This window comes from Solea senegalensis, linkage group LG3 (genome assembly GCF_019176455.1).
Source record: "Solea senegalensis isolate Sse05_10M linkage group LG3, IFAPA_SoseM_1, whole genome shotgun sequence".
Lineage (NCBI taxonomy): Eukaryota > Metazoa > Chordata > Actinopteri > Pleuronectiformes > Soleidae > Solea > Solea senegalensis.
The window spans coordinates 26,217,014-26,231,401 of NC_058023.1; the positions used below are offsets into that span (position 1 = coordinate 26,217,014).

At 42.4% G+C, this 14,388-nt stretch overlaps 1 long non-coding RNA gene across 2 annotated transcripts in view; it reads left to right on the plus strand.

The window, feature by feature from the left end:
* Positions 1-11,102: 11,102 nt before the first annotated feature.
* The window catches only part of LOC122767261, a 28,812-nt gene continuing 25,526 nt past the window's right edge, over positions 11,103-14,388 (plus strand). Inside the window, exons 1-2 of one of the 2 annotated variants that reach the window (XR_006360194.1) lie at positions 11,103-11,368; positions 11,497-11,572. This is a non-coding gene — a long non-coding RNA (uncharacterized LOC122767261). Of the gene's footprint in view, positions 11,369-11,391; positions 11,573-14,388 lie in introns of those variants that run through there. The other variant, XR_006360193.1, reaches the window with a different exon arrangement.

A 14,388-nucleotide genomic window follows, 5' to 3' on the forward strand; every position in this document is an offset into this window, starting at 1 on the left:
ACGGGAAGTGGGGAGCTGCACAGAAATTGGTATTTACTGCTGAACACGACAGCAGATCAGTGATGGCAGTGGCCGCGATCCTAACAGGACTGTTTTGGGTTTTTTTTCCATCAGATGGAACAACTGGACGAGTCTTGACAGAAATGGTTTTGAAACTATTCACATTACAAAGATAAGTGTCATGGCTCGAAAGAGGCAGGGAGAAACTGCAGCGGTGATGCAGTGAGGTCTCAAGCTGAACGGAAACCTAAAAAGTCCTAAAGAAAACCCGAATGGAATGCTAAAAACCAAGGATCCTCAGCACTGTAGTAGCTTAGTAGTAGATTTGTATTGTTGATCATCAAATGGTATGGTATTCATTACAGTAGCTGGGGTCATAGGTCAAAGTACTGGGAGTATTCAAACATTTTACTCAAGTCAAAGTACAAATAAAAGATTTTGAATGAAAAATGCCAAGAAGTGGGCTGTGAGCTGAGCTTTCAGGTGTGAGCCGTTTGAACCAGACGTGTCCGAGGGAGCTGTAGCCTCGTTCTCTTCTTCTTTGGGCCTATTCCCTGCATCCAGACTTGTACCGCCACCCGATGGTGAAGTGGGATACAACAGGACCCTGGTGCATGAGTATACCGGGGTCAGCAATTTGCGACGCGCACTTCGGTGCGTATACCAGGGCCTTAACGAGGTGCTCAATCACACTTCGAGCAGATATAAAGGGGGGAGGAGTCTTGGATAACGAGCCTTGTGCTGGTTGGATGAGAGGAAAACAAAAGTGTCCACCAGTAAAGCAAGTGTGGACTAAGAAAGCCATGCAGTAGCTGGTGTCTGACCACAGAGGGAGTCGGTGTGCCGCATGTATAATTTCAAGTCTTTAACTGTGAAGATGTGCACCTTTAAATATCTTACTAAATACCCATATACACAAAAAGTCTCTTTAGGGGTGTAGATACTCTTTAAAGCTGCAGTGTGTAACCTTTGAATACAAGCAAATGTCCATTTCAGTGTTTAGATCCGTGTCGCCTGTTGACATTTCCACGCTGCACACAGGAAGTGATTGTTTTTTATAATTGTACTTTTAGTATAAAGAAATCCGTCTCATGCTCTTGTCACTCCATGTGTGTTTAGCCTTTGTATGACAATGGTGTAGGCTGTTTTCATGAAGTCTGTTGCTCCTGTAAAGTGCTTCCCAAATTGTGGGTCACGGCCCACTGGTAGACCTTGAGGGTGTTGCAGATTGGCCTCATTTCAAGTAATATTTCAATGTCCAAAAACGGGCAAAAACAAAAACAGAAAAGGAATTTATGTAGCTTCAGAAAACCGTCTGAATTTTTTACAAACCGTCACGTAATTACGATAATGCAAACGTATTATCTGCGATATGCTCGGTGTTAAAGGGTGAATACATGATTTTTTAAATTCTATTCATATAGCACATTTCTTTAACATGAAACTAACATTAATTATTAATTCATCTTCTATTTCTATCGCTCTATCTTTCATCAGGGTCGCGGGGGGAGGGGCTGTAGCCGATCCCAGCCGACTGAGGGCTGAAGGTGGGGTTCACCTTGAACAGGTTGCCAGTCCATCGCAGGGGAGTATACAAAAAAAAAACATTAATTCACACACCGGCAACCTTCCTGCTGCGAGACAATAGTGCCACGCCGCCGCCATGTGGCCCCTTTATTTATTCATATTACAACAAAATAAACTCGAAAAGAAGCTCGTAAAACTCGAAATAGTATAATGTGGACTGGAGACCAGTGAATAATAGACAAGGAAAACAAGCAAGGACATCCAGAGGTCTCCCTCCCTCCCACTGTCACTCACTGTACACTGTATGATTGGCAATTACGTTGTCACTTTATGGCTATGCTAGCCAGTAACACGCAGTTTAACACCAGCCCTCATCTTTAACTGTGACATTTGAGCTGTAATTAGATGGTGGGGGAAGACATTGGTCGCATGTAACATGTGCGTCTCTCATCTCTCTGAGACACCCCGATGGGTTTAATTTGTGTCGGTCAGACGAGGGCCTATGGGGGTGACTGTGGCACATAGCTACATGCAACTCAAGTGGCCTCACCACAATGTCAGAGGCATTGTTTTGACTTTATTATGGCAAGACAAACACATGGTGCTTGTATGTGTAATGGGGGTAAATGTCAAGCTGGAACGCACAAGAAATGCGAGTGTGGTCGGCGAGATGAATATTGCCCCCTGTGTTGTGAGCGGAACACCCAGATGAAAAGGCAACCAGGCAGGAGAAGGGTATTTTAACGACACGACTTAAAGAAACTACTTTGTAATCAAATCTAATTTACACCGCTCACAGCGTCCACGAAACATGAAAAGATGACAGAGGGGAAATTGTTCCCATCTTGCGTAAGAGCAGTTCCACTTTCAAGCCGAATCGTTGTCGCCGAAGCATCTTGAACCTTTTTGAGAGCAGATGAAGGCAGGGCCATATTTTTTAACAGAGCCACGAGGTACATAAATGTCTCGCGGAAAAGATCCCTTTTATGTAAACGTGATTGATGTTTTCGGTGCAGCAATTCAGATTTTTGGGCTGTAAACATGTCACAGATGTCGAGAGAACGGACGTGCAGTGTCACCAGAGGGGTTTTATTTTTGATTTTTTTTGAAAGCAACTTCAAAGCCAGAAAGGGAGAAATTAGACCTGCCATCTGCATAAATTTGCGGATGATTTAGTAAATGACAACTTCACACAGAAACAGACTTTCAACTGCATGAAAGCTGTAGTCACAATACCTGTTAATGCAACACTGACAGCACTGCACGCCTCCGTCTGTCTTTGTGCAGTTGCAACTGCAGAGGGAGACAAAGTACAGGAGAAGATCTCCTCTGCAGGTCAGACCTCTGCTGTGGGTCAAGCATGTTCTCTATACACACACACACCCACATGTGAAGTTCATGCAGCTATATGTTTAAGGACTACTGCATTGATTTGCATTCATCTGGACTGCCCCAAACCCTTACCCTTAACCCTTAACCCTTATCCTTAACCCTAACACTACACCATAACAACGTCAACCTTAACCTACACACAGTTCTGACATTAACCCTAAAACCAAGCCGCTTAACGCCCATTCTGCCGTTGACGGCAGAGGAAAGTGTTCCAAACACACAGATACGCCACAATTCAAACAGCAAATGGAGGATTTTTCATTATCAACAGGTCCATATTTAAATATTTTTGGGACACTTCACTGAGGAAATGTCCCTCGTTCTGATTTAGTTTTCAAACATTCGCCGGCGAATCCGGGATGAGTCCGACAGTACCGCGTGTCAGGGGTTTAGAGTCCCTGCAAAGTTGCAAAGTGCACATTACCGAGTAAGTAATTCTCAGATCCTCAAGGGGGCTCTTTACTCCTGCGTTTCAAAGCAGAGGAAGCGACGCTGCACGACCGCCCCATCACTCCCAGCAGCAGCACTCCTCGGTAGTTCCACCATCTTGGTTCCTACCATCGAAATTTTCAAAATTCAACCGTCGCGTTTGCCCGTGTAAACACGGCACACATGACGTGTTTTGTTTTTTGCTTTCTGTGAAGGTTTTTAACTGTGGTTATTATTGCTTCACAGGCAGCTTTAGTTTTTTTGTAACACACGCCATTTTAAGAACAGAAATGTGAAGATAGTTTTTTTATATATTCATCCACCGGCATGACTTGATTCATGGTGTGTTTAAAGTTTAAGCAGGCGATAAAGACAACTCAAATCTGGACAAAAGACAACTTACAACCTTTAAGTAATCATAATAATACAATTATTATTGATATGGTATTCAAACCCTGTTGGATCAGCTGTAATATCCACAGTTACAGTACATAAATCAGTCAGTCTGTGAATGCAAAATGCACTTATGCTGCAGCATAAAATTTAAAATAAAAACACATACATACAAAAGGTGGTAGGTTATTTCTGTGTGTGTGTGTGTAGGGGTCATTTGGCCCCTGACCTCACTGTGTAATTCTACTTTCAAATCCCTAGTTTAGAATGTTTTTTTCCCACAATTTTTATTCATATTTCCTTAAAAAACAAATTCATTGTTTTTCTTTTACTTCGACAATACTTTGCAAACACACGCATTTTCAAGTGTCGCCGGAAAAGTCTCGGTTAATTACAGCTCATCGCACTTATTTTGCCATTCACCTCACCAAACGCTGCAGTTGCACACTGCAGCTGGTGTGATGCAGTTCAACTTGATTTGATCTGTTAGTAATTTGGATGTGAAGAATTATTGCACTGGGGCTTCGGGAATCAAACATGTGTTACACTTCTGAAAGTTTCTATTCCCTTGGAAATACTCGGCCCTTAATGGGTTGGGCATCGCTGAAAAACACACTAAAAAGTGCTCCCAATCTGTTTCTCTTCCTCTCTCTCTCTCACACACACACACACACACACACACACACACTGATACAACCATGACATCTTAACCGGTTTTAGCAGGATCTAATTGCTCAAATCAGAATTAAAACTTTTCAGCGAGTCACATCGTGTCAGTGCTGACCTTGCTGATTGAGTTTGCACACAATCACACGGGTCAAGGCCGGGGTGAGGCCCACGGATCATTTAGTTTAATGGCCGTTTCCTGCCTCTTCAAATGTATGTGCCACATTGGAGGAAACGGGAGAGTTCATGTTGGTTGTGTGCAGCCATTTTATGTACAGGACATGATGCAGAGAGGAGGAGGAGGAGGAGAAGAAGGTGTGCAGGGGAAGAAAGAAAGAAAGAAAGAAAGAAAGAAAGAAAGAAAAGCACCTATTGGGAGACAGAGATGGGGACAGGAGGCGTGCAGCAAGACACGGAGAGACCAGAGAGGAAGAAAGAGATGGTGACAAAGGCAGAGGGAGAAAGCTCTACTAATTTTGTGGCCTGTCTGTGTCACCAGCACCCTGTTGGGACGACAGATGTGAAGATGATGTCATGTAGAAAGGGAATAGGGTGGGAGGGTGCGGTGATTGGAGCGCGGGAGGACAGTCGACGGGCGGAGCTTCGATCAGAGAGAGGGAACAGGACAGAGGAGGGTGGGGGTGAGGGAGCAGGACTGTGGCCGTCCTTCACTGCCCTGCAGTCACACAATTATTCCGTTTTCATATGACTCAGTGAAGTTTGAATGCCACTCGTGCTTTTTGAGCACTTAATGTTGAATCAATCGAGTCAGATGTACGAGAGAGAGAGAGACTTCGGCGTGTTCCTCCCCCGTGCCACCATTGCTTTGCTCTGCAGAGGCAGCAGATGTGCTGAAGTGGTGTTTTTAGTTGCAGGACCTCTCACAAAGCGCAGCCTTTCCAAACCGCACAGGCCATTGGAGCTATAATTTACTTAGTGCAGTCACTGCTGAAGTTTACCCTCCCATCCCCTGACCAGCCACAGCATAAGAACCCAATTGTTCTCGTGGTCTGCAGTGACAATGGCTGTTTGTGATCGTCTGGAGAAAAAGAAAGTGAGAAATGAGAAAGGGATTGAAGAGGGGTGAAAGTACAGCAATGTGATCCACTAATTTGTACCGTTCACTGCTAAAGATATAGTCACGGTTTAACCTCAGTGTGGGGGGTCAGAGTGACCACTGAGCCCGGCTGGGATCGACTCAAGGACATGGATTTTCCCAACAGTCGGGGCCTGTGTCTCGCACTTTAACCCATCCACACCTGAAAGAGTCAGAAAAGTACGTGTCCGACGTCAACCCTCTTGCGTTTGAAGCAACAAGATTCCCAGTCTCGTCCCCCCCCACCTGCACCCACTCAGGCCAATTCATCTGGCATGGCAGAGGGAGAAATTGAATGAATTAGGCAGTCGGATGTTGCCTAATGGCCGTACCACACAAATGCAGCCATTCCTGGCATTGTTATGTGTTTGAGTGAGACTGAGAGGGATTGTGCTCCTCGGTCCAGTGCAGGAAAGCAGCTAATAAGTGAGACAACCTGTGGGAATCAGCCCAAAACCCAAAAGAGGACTGAGGCAGTTTTTTCCCCACCTCTGTGTTTTTGTTAGCCTTACTTATTTGGATCTGCTCTCGAATGGTATTGATGTGTAATGAAGGAATACAGTCCAGTCATTGATTCATTGATGGAGTCATGGCTGAACACGTGGCAGTCGCCTCGAGATGAGATAATGGTGTGGAAGATGCAGCACCCTCCCTTTTTTTTTTTTAAATTGACCACTTAGAAAAACAAACATCTCCACGTTGCATGCAATACAGTATACACTCCTGAAGCGAGGCCCTGACGCAGCTCGCATACACAATGTGGACACAGTGTAGGTTTTGGCTCAAGACGCAGCTGATAACTGCACAGGCCGAGAGTTACATGCGACACCTGCCGCTGACTGTGCTGTTGTTCCTGTCCTGACCTGAGCCTGAGGACACCCTCGGCCCTGTGGGTAATCAGTGACGTGTTACTTGCGGCAAACAATCCACAACACACTGTACGTCCACTGGACTGCTGCAAGTGAAGTGATCGCACAGGGAGGGACGCACTCAGACAGTAGCGTTTACACTGATTTCTCAGAGATAAAATCAGATAGCAGTTACTCACGGGACTCTTCTGCGCTCATCTCATGAAGCCCCATGAAAGCCTTTTTATCTTTCACTCGTTTTAATTATTTCTATACCAGGGTGTTACTGTAAATATGTGCATGCTCAATCTAGAAAACCTAAATGACAAATATAGAGAGCATGCCGAGCACAAAGATGGAGAAGGATTTTGAGGCAGCTTCCAGTGATATTAGGGAGGCAGGTTTTTATCTCCTGGTGCAGACATTCAGGAGGGTTTACTGGCTGAAATTGAATATACGACCCATATGTATAATCACTGAATAATTTTGTTTTCTTAACCTTTGAATATCCTTCTTTCTGTTTTCTGACGTGTATTTTTCAAGGGCAGCTTCTTCAGAACAATATTTACTTTATCATTTATTTACTTTTTTTTTTGTAAAGGTGGCACATCATCACCTCATGAGATACCGTCAACAATACACTCAATTTCAAGGATGAGAACTTAAAGCTATGAGTCGTTTCTAAAATTTACGCTTTGCATCATACGTTATACATTTTTTTTAAAAATGGACAAAAACTATTTAAATTTAGAAACGACTCATTGCTCTAGTACGGAAGCTGCCAATCTTGTGCCACTATTTTCCTATATGATGTACTGGCAGTGTGTGAATGGGATGTATAGATGTGAATGTGTGCGTTAAGGGGGCGTGAACCAGTCACTATCATTATTGATTTTTTGTTTTACAATATTTGTTCTACTTTTTTTCAAAGTAGTATGTCATATTAATACTAATTGTATTGAGTGTTGCACAGTCGACTTAGAATCTTAAAAGTTTCTGCTCACACTGGTGCATTTCGTGATCTGCGTGATCAGCTCCCATGGTCTGAGCTGATTGATCACATTTCGTGCCTCCTCATGGCGTGAGGTGCAGGGTGTGGCGCTGCACTGCAGCATGTCTGTGGGGGGATCGGTGCCCGGGTGCCACCCAAAGAGAGAAAGCAGAGGAGAGTAGGTGGTGAGGGCGGTGGCACAGAGGGAGAGAGAGAGAGAGACAGTAGTTTGGCCTTCAACAAAGCCTCCTCCCACCTTTTTCCCTCGCCTTGTCTTTCCTCCTCTTCCTCCTCTTCCTCTGCTCCTCTCTCCAGGTGGTGTGTTCGGGTGCTCGATGCAGAGTGGTCTATGTCTGAGAGCAGTGGCCTGAAATGAAACGATGAGGGGTCTTAGGCGGCGGAGAATGCTAGCTTTGTCTTAGCTGCCATTCACACTGTCTGGAGACATGGCAGGGAGAGAGCTCAGAGAGTGTCTGATTGCAAATTAGTAGTGCCAAATGGAACGGCCTGGCCACCTCTACCCTCCTCTCCTTTCATTTCCTCTCCTTTCCTTTCCTTATCTTACCTCACCTCCTCTTGATTGTGTATATTTTTAAATTGTGGAAATAAAAACTCACTAGAGGAGTCTAATAGTGAAGTTGGTAGTTTTCACTTGTCAATAACTCTTTGATAATTGATGTGAGTGAGAGATTCAGTAGAAACGATATAAAATGAAAGATTGATGAGTACGGAGTGCTGAGGTCCATTTAGGTGTAAGGTTTTGAATGATAAGAGCTTAATTTCTACAGTATCCATCAGCATGGCCGACATCACTTCATATCACATTTACTGTGACATTTACATTTTCTAATCCCCTCGTTGAAAGTTGAGCAGTTGCCGCTTGGCAAAGTCTTTGGAGTTTTGGAATATTCACCCCAGTAACAGGAGAAAAAAGTTAATGTGTTACACATGTTTCCTTTAATTCTTTAAGAGTGTATGCATTTAAATTCAAATTAATTAAACTATAATAGTCAGAGGTTTTTTTTTTAACCTGAAGTATACATTCTTTTGTTTTTAGAGTTTTACTAAAACAAATCAAGATAATGTAAGTAAATGTGTTTGGAACAAAATGTAGTGTGTGTGTGTGTAGAAAACAGACACTATTTTTGTTTTAAATAAATATGTACACTGTAATCTTAGACAGAGGCTTGAAATCACATGTTGAGTAAAACACTGAGCAGAGATTATTATTAGAAGATATTAAATCACTCTTCTTTTTTTTACATTTGTTTTTCCAGTATCGAACCTATTTTTAATTGTGTGACTATAATTGTCTGATGTCTAATGTTACTCTAAATTTAAAGAACTTATTTAAATATAGTTCGTTTGAATTTGTAGTATAATGTGAAATTATCATATAAATGTTGACCAATCAGCTTTTAAAACGTGTTATTATTCTTTACACCTTAATGTTAAACACTAGACAGTGTGTGTGTGTGTGTGTGGCACACTCCTATAGCTCCACTGATTATTGGCTGAGCATGTAGGGATTACAGGGTGACCCAAGTTCTCTCTGTCTCTCTCTCGCTGTCTGTCTGTCTGTCTCTCTCTTTCACTCTCTCTCACACACACACACACCCTATCTTGTACTATATAGCCATGGTCACTGAGTGATAAAGTGATATAACCAGTGAACCTAAATGTCCCACCTCATTATACACTGGCTTCTGTTGTGCGGGGTCACAGAGGGATGTTGCCTCAACTCAGCTGCAAAAACAAGCCTGTATTTAGCTGAACAACAGAGCATTTACTTTATTTTAGCTGCTCGAATCACTGGAAAATATACTATACTATATTATACTATACTATACTATATACTACAAATATATTACATAATATTGGTGTTTCTGTTTTAGAATATAGCCAAGAAATTAAGTAAATTGTTTTTAATTCCTGTATTAACTTTTTTTTACAACCCTTCAAACAATAATTAGTAAATGAACAAATTCTCACAAGTCATTTTCAAATAGTTCATTTATTGAATGACTATTATAATAATAGCTATTATTGAATCATTCCAATAAGTGTATGGTGAAATGTATTCTTGCCATTTAAACTCTATCTATCTATCTATCTATCTATCTATCTATCTATCTATCTATCTATCAAACAAACTAACTAAATAATATTATTTTTTACTTCAGGCAGAATGTGAAACACCCATTAAAATGTATTCAAAACTTTATTAATACATCTCTCTCTTTTACAGTTGGTGTAGCCTGCTTTTTTCCCTTTGCTGTTAAGCAATAAAAAACATTGTCCAGTAAAAACCTAAAGTTAAAAAAAAATATATACATTTGTGTATTATTTACATCTACTTGAATTAAGACTGATTTAGTGTAAGCATAACGGGGGAATAGTAGGAGAAGAAGAGCAGTTTGAATGTCGGATGCAGAGAATATTTCTAAGAAACAAATATCAAAATGTCGGATTGTTCCTTTTAACAGCTCTGCCTCGCCTCATCTCCATAGCCGATTAATCAATAAAGTGTGTGTGAGGCAAAGCGGGGCAGTTCAACAGGTCCAGGCTTGTCCTCGGAGTCACCTGAGTCTCTGAGCGGGGGACAAGTAGACCTCCTCTGTTATTTTTGTCACGCGGACGGAACTCAATCAAGCTCATTAATTAACGGCAGGTGTACAGGTGAGGGGCAGAGGCGCGTGACTGCATGCTGCTGTTAGCTTAGCATGAAAGGATTACCTGTTTAGCTGATAACATTTGTGTTTGCTCGGTTTGTCAGACTGTAAAAAAATAAATAAAAAGTTATCCTATGACTCAAAGAACAACAGCTACTGTTATTTATTAAACCTGTAGCCAGCTTGAGACGTGACCTTTGTTAGCTTAGGTATATGCATGTTTTTCCTGTCTTTAATCCTCTTTTAGCAACCTTGTGGTCTAGTTTGCCACTCACATGTACACATTGCAGCTCAAATAAAACTTAATATCTGTGTAAAACATTCAGTAGTCTTAGTGTTAAACACACTAGTTGTGCTGGTGACATTATTTCTAAAATAGACTGAGCCTTGGTCTTGGTTTTGTCATCAATAAGGGTGTCAAACCACCCTTGTTGATCTTAACTGCATGTTTAATATCTTAAAACATGAGCATTTTATCCATTCAAAGTTCCTTAAATTGTGTTAATTTCTCTCCACTCTCACCTGAATAAATCTAGTAAGTACTTAACTTTGGATGCAGCATAATGCAGTATTTTAAAAGGAATGAGCTCTAAACTATCCTCAAACTTTTAAATGGAATCTCAAACTGTTGTGTTGTTACATCTCCATTGGAGATTTTAAAGTGTTATTTTCTGGTATGTTTTACAATTCTTATTCATTAATATTTGTCTCAGCTCTTGTGTCATGATATTATTTGTCTTTGTTTTGTTCATTTGTGTTTTATAATTGCTCCTTGTTCACAAGTATCTTCGAACAGAGAGAGGGACATTGATCTCAGAGAGGCTGCCTGACTAAATACAGCTCTAATAAAAGTACTTTTAGTCTATAAATGTTGAGACTAATATGTTAAACTGCAGTAAACAAGGTGGTCTTTTTTTTTTACTGAAGTAGGATTCAGGTAAGTACCCAAAAGCAAATAGTTCTTTAAAACCCGCGGAGGGGGCAATAGGAAAGGAGGGCGGTGAGGGGGCTTTTTAATAATCGTCTCAACAACACAGTCTGGTTTCTGGTGATATTTTAACGTGTGTTGTGTTTTTGTTTTTTCCTTTTCTCGTATTTAGGTCGACATTAAGTAAGCGGGACGACAACACAGACTGCTGCTGCTGGTTGTATAACGGGGCTTCACCTCAGCTGAACCTGACGCATCTGGTTCATCGGCGGCGCAGGACTCGCAGCGGCGGCTCAGTCTGCTGCCTGTGTCCCCGTTGAACCGAGCTGGATGGCCGGCATGAGAGAGGCAGCGAGGGGCGGGGGGGCGGAGGAAGGACGACGACAACAACGACAACTACCTCATTTGTCCCGGCAGCTGCTCTCAGTAAATTATCCCCCGACACACATTCAGCATGACGACGTGTTTCTGCCTCTCAGTCTATAACTATTGTCGCCTTTCGCTTTGTTTATTTTTTTTTTAATTATTTATTTTCCCTGTACACCCGAGTCCAGACGAGACACCGTGCAGGAAATACAAAGGAGCTGAAGTTGGACAAGCCTCGGAGGAACTTGAACTTGACATATACCGGTGCGTAGTCTTCAATTTATATGTTTTTTTAAAGGTTTCCACCTTGGTTAAGTGTGAGGGAAATGACAACGCGGGCATTTTTAACCGTGTGCCTGCCGCGTTGTTTTTTTTCCTCCAGTCTGAGTCATTGGGTAGTCACATCGTTATTATTGTCCTGGGGGGGAAGTTTCCAGGCTGCTGAGAACAAGAGTTTTATAACATGTTTATCCACCTATTTGACAACAAAGTCCACAAACACCCTCCAGTCCTTTTGTGTGTGAGATGAAGTGGTCAAATACAGGAGACGCGATCGCCTTCTCGCTTTCCCCTCTCACTGAGGCAATAATCTTTCTCTTTGTCCCCGCTGCCAGCAGAGATATAGGCAGCCGATGCTGATCGCTTCAATCCGGCATAAATGCAAACAGCAGCACTCTTCAAGTGAGTCATTTGTACAATTTCACTTAAAAACGTGCGTTTAATTAGAAGCGCTGCTTTCACCGTGTTCACCCTGAGATCACCAGTGTATGCGAACATATGGCAGAGCTGTGCGGTTTCCCCTCATGTGTCACTGTGGTTTCCCTCAGAGAAGTTTTTTGATGAAATTAATTCATTGAAACCCGAGAGGAGCTAAGTCAGCAGCAGTAGCTGAATGTATTTTTAATGGATAAAAGGCCTGTATGTGCCCTGGCTGCTGTTCAGGTGTGCAGTGAGTTGCTGTGAATCTCTTAAATATTACACAAAAAGAGGAGAATACATTTAAATCAATGGCAAGAATTAAAATTAGGGATATGCGCCTGCATTTATTTGACATTGTGTGTGTGTGGACGGACAGTCAGTTTCTTCAGTCAGATACTTATTTTGTAGGTTCATACACGCCTGAATATTTTCTTCCTGTGGCTATAGGTTATTGATAATTGATAAAATTACAATTATTTTCTGTAAATAATCAGCATGGCTCACCATTGTGCTATATGCAAATAAATGAAGATGCAGTCGTGCGTTGAAAATGATAGAAACGTTATGTAACTGAATTGCACTGAAAGAAAAAAAGAAATCTGTGAAAATGCGGGGTTTAAATTGCGCGTGTCAAGATATGTACATTTTATTGTGACGCCTGGTTCTGTGAGACATTCAGACACTCGTCTCTTTTTTTAATACAAAAACAAAATCCCATGTCCTGCTAAATGTCGATACCGCAGACAACAGTGGAGGAAAAATGAACTCACTCGGCCTTAGGTGAAGTTACAGTATGATTTTATTTCTTGAGCATGTACGCCGACATACAGACAAACACGTTTCGTCTCTAAGCCTTCGGCGGGGTTTTGTGTGACGTTTGGACGCCGTCTCTCTTTTGTCTACTTGTCCAAGATCATTCCACAGATATCACTGAAGCTTCAGATGCCTTTTACCAACAACAGGACATCGACAGCATATGCTCGTCACAAGGCACATACCACACACTTTTATCAGTTTGTCTATAAGGTCGTCAGTCCTTTCAAATCCTCTCTGGTATCCTGCATGTATTTTGCTCTGTGTGTGTGTGTGTGTGTGTGTGCTGCATCTGCAGGTTGACTGGCTAAGTCAGACTGTTCATATCAGACTGTCAGTGGAAATTGCAACGCAGCAGTGTTTAGTGAGACAAGATCTGTGTTGGCTGACAGAAACATGGTGTTGTGCGATCACCACATTGTCTCTCCTGCTGCGTGGTTCGAAGTAGAAGCACAACTCGCAAATGCTCGAGTATGCCGAGGGTCAGAGTGACCTTGTGGCTGCAGGCGTTGGTTGCAAAACAAGCTCTTTTATGTGATGTATTATGACCCTGATATTTGATGTTTATGAAGCACAGTTGCTGTTATAAACAGGAAAATGCCATTGTGCTTTCTAGAAACACAGGTGGCCCTCAGACAATGGAGTCGGGGATCGTTTCTCCTCTCAGTCAGTGGCACAGGAGAAAAGCACAAGGCTGCAGAGTGAAACTTGGAGATTAGAGTCATATTCATCCTGCCACCCTGTAGCTCAGAGCCCTGGTTGTGGGCCGTATCAGCAGTGGCCAATATAGAGGAGACATGTGCCTTTTGGATTTACCAAAAATTTCTCTTATTTGCTTTCTGAACAGTGTCGTCCTCCCACCCACTCCCTCTCCCACTCTCTCATATCTCACGCAATTGATTGAAACCCTAAACGGCAAGATCAGGCCAGGAGCAATCCAGCCTTTCTATGAATAGTTGATTGGATGTGATGGCGATGCGGTGTGTTGTTTCTTTAAGGGCATTTCAGGTCAGAGGATGGGAGGCGGTGGGGTGGGAGTGTTGGGGGGGGCGGTGTTTCAGCCGGAGCACATGGCTGATACTGCAGTGTGGTGTGTTGTGTCGTCTCGTTTCGCCAGTCATCTGGCGTTTTTGAGTATGTGCACAGTCTGCTTTGCTTTCTCATTGTGATGACTTTTCAATGGTGTTCTCAGGTACACGCCGTTTATTACACTGTGTGTGCCTGAGCCAGGTTCGAATGGATGGTGTGTTAAGAGTAGGAGCATAACATTTCACTTTTTTAATATTAATAATGTGACAAGCCATGAGTTGATAGTACAGAGTGTAGCGTGTGTGTGTGTCTGTATTTTGAAGTGAATCAAGGCTGTTGTGCGTGTCCATGTTTGTTGCTCTGGTTCATCTGTGCTGTCGACACCAAACACCTCATGTTTTAAATCTATGTGCATCTCAGTGCAGGGCATTTAAGTGCTTGACCTAATTTCTCTGGCAATGAAGAATCCACTAGTCAAGGCCTTCCTCTGTGTGTATTTGAGTGCGTGTGTGTGTGTGTGTGTGTGTGCACGTTGCTCT